Raw genomic sequence first — 10,455 nt, 5'->3', positions numbered from 1 at the left:
CACAATGTACTCAATCTAAAAATCAGTAAGACAAAGATAACTAGAAAATTCCTGGATGTTTGAAAATTAACCCTGCTTCATACAGATAAAAAAAACCACAAGAGAAATTAGAACTGAATGATATGGCAAATGCGACATATCAAAACTTATGAAGCTAAAGCTGTGCTCAGAGGAAAATTTATAACCTTAAATGCCTGTATCAGAAAAGAAAAAAGGCTCCAATCAATTTATCTAATATTCACCTAAAGATACAGCTGAAGTTATGCTTAGAGAGAAATGTATAACCTTAAATTCATAAGCGAAAAGAAGGCTGAAAATCAGTTATGTAAGTATCCACCTCAAATAGTTAGAAAAATAGCAAAGTATACCCAAGGAAAATAGTAGGAAGGAAATAGTAGATATAAGAGCAGATATTTCATGAAATAGAACATAGATACTAAAGAAAATCAACAAAGCCAAAAGTTGGTTCTTTGAAAGACTAATGAAATTGATAAGCCTCTAGAAAGACTAATCTAGAACAAAAGGAGAGGGTACAAATTGCCAATATCAGGGATGAAAAAATATTCACACTGCATTTATACAGGTCATAAGCAGAGTAGGTAAGAGTAGAGCTTCTAAAACCAGAATGTCTAGGTCTTTTGGATTTAAAATAGAATTAATATTATTCATGATAGCCAAGACAAGGAAACTGTCCATCAGTGGATGAATGGGTAAAGATGTGATGTCCACACACACACACACACACACACACACACACACACACACATTAGAATACTCTCCAGCCAATAGAAAGGACATCCTGTTGTTTGCAACAACAAGGATGAAATTTGACAGCATTATGCTAAGTTCTATAAGTCAGAGAAAGACAAATACTGTAAGATATCACTTATTTGTGGAATGCAAAAAAATGGAACTCACAGGAACAGAGACTAGAATCTAGAATGGTGGTTACCAGGGGCTTGAGGGGTGGGGGAAAAGGCGAGATGTTGGTCACAGGTTACAAACTTCCAGTTATAAGATGGATAAGTTCTGGGGATGGAAGGTATAGCATGGTGACTGTAGTTAATAATCCTGTATTATACACTTGAAAGTAGATCGTAAATGTTCTCATCACAGGAAAGCAATGGTCATTACAGCTGACCCTATAGCGGTAACCGTTTTGCGATACATTGTGTCAAATCAGCGGGGTGTACACCTGAAACTTACACTGTGTCGTGTATCAATTATATCTCAATAAATCTGGACAAAGGTGAAATAGAATAGAATTATCCATATAGAGTTAACAATGGAGAATTAACCTGCCTGACAGTTTTGGAAAATTCTTGGCCATTGTCTTTTCCAATATGGCTTTTGCCCCATTTCCTAATTTTTCTCCTGAGACTCCAATCGCACATGCTTATGGATATTGCTTCTTATGTGTTTGTACACCTTTCTGAAGTCAGATCTCCTTGGGCCTTGTCTGTCCTGGCCACATTCTCCGCAGGTTACTGGCACCCGGCTGCTCCCGAGGAGTCCTCTGCAGGATCCTTCTGCCCCGGGGGTGGGGCGATGGTGGGTGCCACCACACAGCAGAATCCCTCATGCACACGTGTGTGATGCCAAGCTGTGGGCATCCCCAAGTGTGAGTGGCTCCTGAGACCCTGCATGCTCTGTCTTTGCCCCTATATATGCAGGTTTGGGTCTGGAGCTGGACTGCTGGGGCATGCTGTCTGGAATAAGTAACTAGAGAGCCCAGGCCTGGCCCAAGTTCCTCCTCCTAGACTGGAGGTCATTCCAGGGTGCTGAAGTAAGGGTCTGAAGACCCAGGGTCTGAGGGACAAAGCCCATCTAGCTTACTTCATGTCTTTTAAGGCCCCTTGACCTCTCAGTGTTTACAGCCATAAAGAGAAGACCTGTTTTTTCCTCCAGCCGGCCCCCACCTCCGCCTCCCCGGCTCCATCTGAAAGGAGCAGGAGAGGTCATCACGGGGTTACCAGGGAGCCCCTAAGAAGCCCTAGGGTGGAGACCAGTCCGTAGTGTGTTTCTCCAGCTGCAGCTAAAGTGCATGCTCCGATGGTTCCGACTCCAGCAGCAAGACTGCATGGAAGAAAGGGTCTAGAGGCTGCTTCCTGGGAAGAAGAGAGGAGAGCCCCCACCTCGCCCCCCATCCCATCCCCCCCCCATGGGAGAGAGGAGACAAGGAAATTGGGAGGGAGCCAGAAAGAGGGTGGGATGGGAAAGACAGAGAGGAGGGAGTGGGGCCTGGAGAGGGGAGAAGCAGAGGGGGTGCAGAAGAGGACAGAGAGCAGAGGGACAGGGGAGGAGAGGAGCTTGTCCCTAGGTCACGGCCGCTTGCACTTTCCAAATGTTGGTTAAAGAGGATTTGCACTTTGCCTGAGACGGAGCCTACAATCACTGCCAGTGAGGAGCCCTAAGGGTGGGATTTCAGGCACAGGGCTCTCGAGTACTTGAGACTGCCCTGAGTCTGTGAGGCTCTGACCCCCTGCCTAGATTTTGGATTCATCCCGCGAAGCTGGAACCTCACCCTGGCAACTGAGAGCTGGAAATGGGAGAAGGCCTTTCTTGTGTGTTTTCAAAAAGCCTCTGCTCTTTCAAAACAACTTTTCAGCGAGAAGCCTGAAAACCAGAATCGCTCCCAAAGCATAAACCGGCCTTCCTCCAAGCCCGTGTTCTAGATCCCAGAAACTTCTCTGTCACCCTGGGATCGTGTGCTCAGACCTTCTGTGGCCTTGTGAGCACATGGCCAGGGTGAGGATGGCATTTCGAAGGTGGGATGGCCAGATCGATCATAAATCACCGTCCCACATGTATGATTTGGCTCCGTGGCCCTTCTGGGAATGGGGATTCAGGGCAGAAGAATCTCCCTGACGGTTTTTCCAAAAGCCCAGTCCTGTGCTTCCACAAGTCTGGCCCCCGGAGGCCCCCTTTACCTTGGCCCGGCCCGTAGCCAAGACCATCTCCGCCCTGGGCCCCCAGACTCTGGAACCAAAGGTGGCTTGTGGCCCGAAAGAAGAATGGAGAAGGCACTCCGTCCGGTCGGGGGGGCGGAGAAACTGCAGTACCAGCTGCAAAACAGAATGAGCACGCCAGGCCACCTCTGGCAGGGGAGGCTACTTTCCAAGTGGAAAGTGGTGGGAAGTATGTTGGAATCTGCTTCCAGAGTCATGGATTTTTTTTAATGTCCTTTTCAAACACATATTTGAAAAAAAAATATTTAAAGGCAGGGGAAATTAATTAGGGCCTTTTGTGCTGGAATCGCCTTCCCAGAGCTCCTCTGGCTGGAGAAGTAAAAATAGAACCTGTGAGGGGTTGAAAATGCACTGCAAACAAAGATCATATTTAAGAGCCCAACTAAGCATGACCATCCAAATAGGAAGAAAGGGGCTAATTATTTCCATCGCTGTGGAGGGAAATGGTGGCAGTCTTCTTGGGGTCCTGGGAACAGCCCCCAAACTGGAAAACCCCCAGGAGGCTGGGAGGAGAGGCCCTTCCAAGGGACAGACCCCGCCTATGCCCCTCAAAGAATCATGACTTTTGTCCTAACTCGGTTACTGAGGAGGAGCGAGGAAGTGAGGAAGGAAAAGCGAAGAAAAGCAGAGTTTGGAGGGCATTAAAAAGCTCTTCCGCTTAAGCAACATTTTGACCTTTTTAATATATTCTGCCACTCGTTTGACCCTCCACTACCCTCTGGGAAGTAGGCCTGGTAGGAGGTTACATCTCCAAATGAGAAAGCTAGACAAGTCCAAGATGCCAGAAAGGTGTTGTTGGCGGGTCACATAAGGCCCGGAGGTCAGATGTCCGAGTCCCAGCCTGGCCGACTTTCAGTACAACAGGGGTGATGACAGCAGGCTTCGGAGCCAGAGAGGCCCCAGAGAAGTCTCGGCTCAGCCACTTATTGGCAAGTGGGAGAGCGGGACGCCGCTCTGAGCCTCAGTTTCCCCACCTGCAGCATTGTCTCCTGGGATCTTCAGCCCTAAATAGGCCTCACTTTTAAAGGTTGTCATGAGGGGGCACCTGGGTGGCTCAGTCAGCTGAGCGTCGGACTCTTGATTTTGGCTCGGGTCATGATCCCCAGGTCCCTCTCCCTCTGCCCCTCCCCCCACTCACGCATGTGTGTGCTCGCGTGCTCTCTCTCTATCACTTAAATAAATAAAATCTTAAAAAAAAATAAAGGTTGTCATGAGGATGAGAGGAAAGTTAAGTGTCTAAACACTTAACACAGTGCCTGGCGAATAGCAAGCACTCAGTTCCTGCTACCAGCTTTATCCTTGTGCCCTGAGGCGGACAGCAGGAGGATGCTGCTGGAGAAGCGAGGACAAAGCAGCCATCAGGAACACACACTGAGGCTGCTGGTGTCACGGCTCACGTCCTCAAATAGGAGTCAGAGGTCCTCTGAGGTATGTGATCCTGGGAAAACCACGTGATCGTCAAGTCTCAGTATGCTCTTCTGTAAAATGGGGCTAATCATACCTGGCAGGGCTGAGATAGTGCTATGTGTTCTCCATACTGTTTCTTCTTCCTGGGTTCTCAGCACCCTTGTGATCGGATCCACGGCCCTGTAACGGAGTTCTGCCCAGTGGAATGTAGGTACAAGGGACCTGGCCTTGACATTCACGTGTGCCAGAAGCCCCATTTTCTCCCTCCGAGGACATAAAGAGGGTATAGCTAAGAGACGGAGGAGGCCTGGGGCCCTGAGACACGATACGAAACAGTCCCCTGACCTGAGGTGAGGGAGAAGAAAGGGTTTGCTGTGAAAAGTTGCAGAGATTAGGGTTTTTTTTGTTGCCTCAGCATGTGTAACTTAGCCCGGCTAACATACCTTCCAACATGGAGGGGCCACGAGGATTCGACTGAAATCTTGGGTGTGACAGGGCTTTGTCAAGTGTCGGGACAGATTCAGTGCCGCAAACACATGGGTCCCACAGGCACTTCTCTTGGGATCTTTAGGCTTAAATACTGATAATGAAGAAAGCTGCCATTTACTGAGCATGGATGATGCGCCAGGTACTGAGGGAAGAGCTTTTTTCGCTTTTTTATTTTTCACAGACCTATCTTTATTTTGCTTTAATTTGTGATTTGATTTAATAAACGAAAAGGTTCACACCAGATGATGAAGAGACTGGTGCATTTGCTGCATGACTGTAGGACAACACGCTCACCAGGGGTACACCGATGACGGCCTCAGGTGACACCACGGGGGCCCTCCTCCTCCTCACTTCCTGGGCCAGGCCGGGTCAGTGCTGCACCTGTCTCATGCTCCCTTGGCATCCACGTCAGCGCGGAGCCCCAGGGTGACCCTGTGACGGAGGGAGTGGGGTGCCCCTGGAGCATCAGCGGAGCGTGGTGGTCGTGAGCGAAGACTCGGGCCAGCCAACCAGGGTGTGACTCCTGACTGGGCACTCACGGGGTCACTTTGGACAGTTCCCTTGACCTCTTTGGGCCACAGTATCCCCATCTGCACAATGTCGTGAGGATTTAAACGAGGTATTTCATGAAAAGCACTTAGCACGTAATAAATAGTCCAAAAATGTTGGTTATTCTGAGGGTTTCCCTTTACAGAGGAGGCGGTTCAGCGGCCTAACGTGCTGTGCCCTTGGACACACGTCTAGTAGGAGGCTGAGCCTGGAACTGAAGCTTGTGTGACCGTAGAGGGGCCTTCACCGCTCTGTGCCTGAAGGAGGAACTCCGTGCCCCGCCGAGGAGACTCCAAGAGAAGAAACCGTTATCAGCGTCTGGTTCATCATCAAGCCATCACGACCACATCCCCTCCTTTGTAATAGCACTTTATAGTTTGAACTCTAAATGTCTACAATCCATCTCATTCCATCAGAAATTCCGATTCCCGCTTTGCAAACAAAAAAACTGAAGTTTGGAGCGAGTGATGACTTACCCAAGATGGCTCGCTCCATAGTGGGCGAGGCAGGACTTGAACCTAGGACCCTTTCATCCACCCAGCAGTGCGACTGGGGAGCACGTCAGGGCACCTTCGGGCTTGCCCTAGGCAGCCACATTCTCCTCCATGACCTGTTCCTCTCTTTCCAGGTAACCGCCAGCTTCTCTGGGGGAGGGTGGGCTGGGGGGTCGCCGGCTCTGGGGGCCCAGGACAGTGCCATCTCACAACAGCGCCACCCGGCTGTGTTGGAAGCAGAGGGACGGGCCATCCCCAGGGCGGAGGGGGCAAGGCCAAGGTTTGCCATGGCCCAGGTTGCTAAGGAGGATCTGGCCAGAGCTGTACAGATGCCCAGAGCGGAGGCTATCCGGCCTCAGCGGTAAGGCCTGGGGCTCCTGGCAGCGCACAGGGTAGCGGGAGCTGCTCGTGGAGCCAAGACCAGCCTCAGGCACCCATTGTGGCCCGTCTCTGGCCCACGGCTCCAGCCATACATGGACTCCTAACCCTAGCCAGGACTGACCTCAACCCTGGCCACACGAAGACCCCTCAAACCAGGCCCAGACTGGCCCAAACTCAGTCACGGGCTGACCATGAACCCAGTCGCAGGTGGGGTAACTCCGGGGTTACCCCACCAGGAGACTAACCGTGAGCATGAACCATACTCGAATATAGACCCCGGCCCTCAAAGGCTGCCCCTGACTGCAGTGAACTAGTTACTCACTGGCCACAGACTGACCTTTAACCCGGGGTCCAGACTGACCTACCACGCGGTGGCCAGCCTGACCCTAGCACAGCCTCATTGCTCACACAAGAAAGAGGGGCAGGTGGGTCCGCCCAGCACATCTTCCCTGTGGAGTCCTTGGACCCCCATGAGGCTGGGGAAAGGCGGGGACAGGGTCCCTCTCTATAAGCACATATGTGATCAGTATTCTCCGGGGAAAACCTTGATTTGAGGAAAACACATGGTGAGATGATCTCAGCCAACTCTCCAGGCCTCGGCAACATGAAAGCCCAGCCGCACAGAAATCCTGACAGAAAGAGAGAGGCCCCTATTACATTGCTCTCAAAACTTGATGAGGACCGGACAGGCAGAAAATTACAGACAATCCCACTTATTGACATAGTTGTAATTCTTCATGAAACGGCAAATGGGGCGCCTGGGTGGCTTCGTCGGTTAAGCGTCTGACTCTTGATTTTGGCTCAGGTCATGATCTCAGGGTCGTGGGATTGAGCCCCGTGTTGGGCTCCACGCTCAGCACGGAGTCTGCTGGGGATTCTCTCTCTCCCTCTCCCTCTCCCCTCACAGGCCCTGCAGGCATGCATGCTCTCTCTCTCTCTCTCAGTTAAGTAAATAAATCTTAAAAAAAAAATTAGCAAGTTATTTTAAAATAGCACATCATGACCAAGAATGTTTTATCTCAGGAATGTAAGGATGCTCCAGGACCAGGAAATTTATCCATGTATTTTGCCACATTAATAAATTAAGGGAGAAAAATCACAGGTGGTCTCAACAGAAACATACAAAGTATTTGAAAAGTTCATCATCTCTTTATGATAAACATTCTTAGAGGCTAAACATAGAAGGGAACTTATTTAACTTCAGAAAGTTCCTCTACTTAAATCCTACAGCGAATATACTCAAAGATTTTTTTTTTTTTTTTTTGCGTTCTGATACATTCCTCTTATGTGAAGGTACAAGGCAGGGATGCCCACCGTGACTAGTACTATTCAATATAGTGCTGGAGGGCCTGGCCAAGGCAATCAAAGGAGAAAAAGAAGTAAAACTTATAACTACTGTAATGGAAGACATGAAACTATGATTGTCTTCAAATAAAAACTAACAACATTCAGCAGGCAAACTAATAGAACTAAAATAAATATCTTTAAGATGGCTGGATACAAGATTAAACTAGAAAATTCATAGCATTCCTTTAAAATACCAATAATCAATTAGAAACTAAGTAGGAAATAAACTATTTACAATAGCAGCGAACTTATAAATCATCTAGGGATGAACCAAGTGAAATCTGAGTAAGACATTCATGGGTCAGATTGTCAAATTTTATAGCAAAAGGTACAAAAGGTAAATCTAAAAACTTCTAGGGGCATCTGGCTAGCACGGTTGGTGGAGTACACGAATCTTGATCTTGAGATCTTTGGGAGTTCGAACCCCATGCTGGGTGTAGAGATTACTTAAAAATAAAAATCTAAAGGGCACCTGGGTGGCTCAGTTGGTTAAGCGACTGCCTTCGGCTCAGGTCATGATCCTGGAGTCCCTGGATCGAGTCCCACATCGGGCTCCCTGCTCGGCAGGGAGCCTGCTTCTGCCTCTGACCCTCCCCCCTCTCATGTGCTCTCTCTCTCTCATTCTCTCTGTCTCAAATAAATAAATAAATAAAATCTTTAAAAAAAAAATAAATAAAAATCTAAAACAAAGCAAAAAAACCCCAGCAAACTTAGAGAAGACATACTTTGTTTATCTGGAAATAGCTGTCCACACGCACAGCGCTTACCCCCTCCCTGGCCGCCGTGATCTGGCTCTTGCCCTCACCTCTCGTAATGAAATGGCTTTTGCCAAGATTATCAATGACTTCCTTGTCAATCAATATTTCTTTTCTCATCTTACTTGGCATTTGCCGTTGCTGCCATTTTCACCTTGTCAAGTCCTCTTTGTGTGACTTCCATGAAACCCTCCTGTGGTTCCCCTCCTCCCTCTCTGCTCACTGAGCTCCTTCTCTGCAGATTTCTTTCCTCTAATCACTCCTTACAGTTGAACGCTTCTCGAGGTTCCGTCCCTGGCCACTGTCTCATTTCTCTCCATGCATATGCTCTCTGGGAGCCATTACTCTTCCCAGGTGAACGACTTGCCAATTGGAGTCTCCAGATGGGTGACATGCCTGTGTTAGTTTTCTAGAACTGCTATGGCCAAGTACCACCAACCATGTAGCTTTAAAGAACAGAAAAGTGTTCTCTCACTGTTTTGGAGGCTTGAAGTCCAAAATCAAGGTGTCAGCTGGGCCACACTCTCTCTGAAGGCTCTGGAAGAGAACGTGTGCCATGCCTTTCTCTTAGCTTCTGGTGTTGCCAAGCAATTCTCGGTTTGTAGAAGCATCGCTCCATGGTCTGCCTTCCTTACCACATGGTGTCCTCTCTGGGAGTCTCTGCCTGTCTCTTCTCCTCTTCTCAGAAAGACACCAGTCATAACGGATTAGGGCCCACCCTAATGACCTTGACTTGATCACATCTGCAAAGGCCCTATTCCCAAATAGAGTCACATTCACAGGTCCCAGGTGTTGGGGGGGGGACATGATTCAATCCATGGCAGTGCCCCTGGCATGGGCTCCCGTGGCACAGTAGTGCTGGACGCCATTGCTGTCCCCCACCAGAATGGGAGAGCGGGAGCAGAACAGTCAGACTCGCCATTATATCCCCAGGGCCTGGCACACAGTGCAGAGGATATTTTTCGGAGGCACGAATGCTGATCTAATGAGGAAACGGATTCCCGCACCTACCATATCTGCCCGCTCCTTCTTGCCCCAGTGGCCTGCCTGGATTTGACCGTATCTGCCAGACCACCCCCAGGTAGCACCACAGAGGAGTCTTAGTCAGAAAGGAGCGGACAGTAGAGGTCCCAGAGTCACTCCTGTGACCTCAGTCCCGCCTGGCCACCACCCAGGGGCAGAGGATGCAAAGGTGGGCGCTGCCCGCTCATCCCCAAAGCAGCCCACCTGCACATTTACTTGGAGGCTGCAGCCAGTGCTGGAGGCCAGCTCCAGGGCCCCCACTGCACAGACTCACCCTTCAGAGGGGAGGGGAAATGCCGCTTCACCAGCACCCTGAAACCGTCCTCTGATTCCTCCTCTTAGAGCTTCCTCACCAGCATCGGGGCGGGGGGAGGGGCGGAGGGAGGCGAGAGGGGCAAGTGGGCAAAAGCCAGTCCCTTTGACCTGGTTCTCCTTGAGAAACGTGAGTTAACTCTCGTTGCTGTCACCTGGGGGGCATGGAAGGGGCCTTCGGAACAAGGGAGAAGCCCCCTGCCCCACGTGAACTTGCTACATGGGTCTGCATCTGGGTCTCTTCCCTGGTACCACAAAAGCCATAACCATGATTATTCCTCCTGATCTAGAAGCAGCACTCCCTCTAAATTACGGGGTGGGAGGTGCTAAGGGGCTGGCCTGAACGGAATTCTGTAGCAAGGGAAAAAACCTCAAACCAAAGAAGCGCAGACTCCTGCAAAGAATTGGAGAAGCAGCGCCTGACACTTTACAGTTACATAATCTCATCAGTTCGTTTATTCAGCAGCCTCATGAAGTGGGAGGGCAGGAAGTGTACCCCAGGGGAGCCCCAAGGGCAGAAGGCAGAGGGAGACGCTGGCCGTGCTGGAGACTCCGGCCTGAGGCTGAGCTGCGTTTTCTAGGGCCTGAGTCTGCGGCCCCCTGGTCCCTCCTGGCTGGATGGCTACTTTATAGTAGTTGGGTTCTGTCCCTTTCAATAAGATCCCAGGCTCTGGAGTTTCCTAGGAGGGTGGAAAGGACATCAGGGATTCTAGGACCCAAAGTGATAGA

The 10,455-nt window shown here is 49.8% G+C and overlaps 1 long non-coding RNA gene across 1 annotated transcript in view; it reads right to left on the bottom strand.

Annotated features, from left to right (window-relative positions):
• The window catches only part of LOC145723294 (uncharacterized), a 54,827-nt gene extending 46,611 nt beyond the window's left edge, over positions 1 to 8,216 (bottom strand). Inside the window, exon 1 of the long non-coding RNA XR_014148222.1 lies at positions 8,135 to 8,216. This is a non-coding gene — a long non-coding RNA (uncharacterized LOC145723294). The remainder of the gene's footprint in view (positions 1 to 8,134) is intronic.
• Positions 8,217 to 10,455: the final 2,239 nt, after the last annotated feature.

This window comes from Leptonychotes weddellii, chromosome 9, assembly GCF_054177405.1.
Source record: "Leptonychotes weddellii isolate Sample4059 chromosome 9, ASM5417740v2, whole genome shotgun sequence".
In the NCBI taxonomy this organism is placed as follows: domain Eukaryota; kingdom Metazoa; phylum Chordata; class Mammalia; order Carnivora; family Phocidae; genus Leptonychotes; species Leptonychotes weddellii.
Note: the sequence above shows the minus strand (reverse complement) of the source record. Positions and strands in the feature narration are given on the sequence as shown.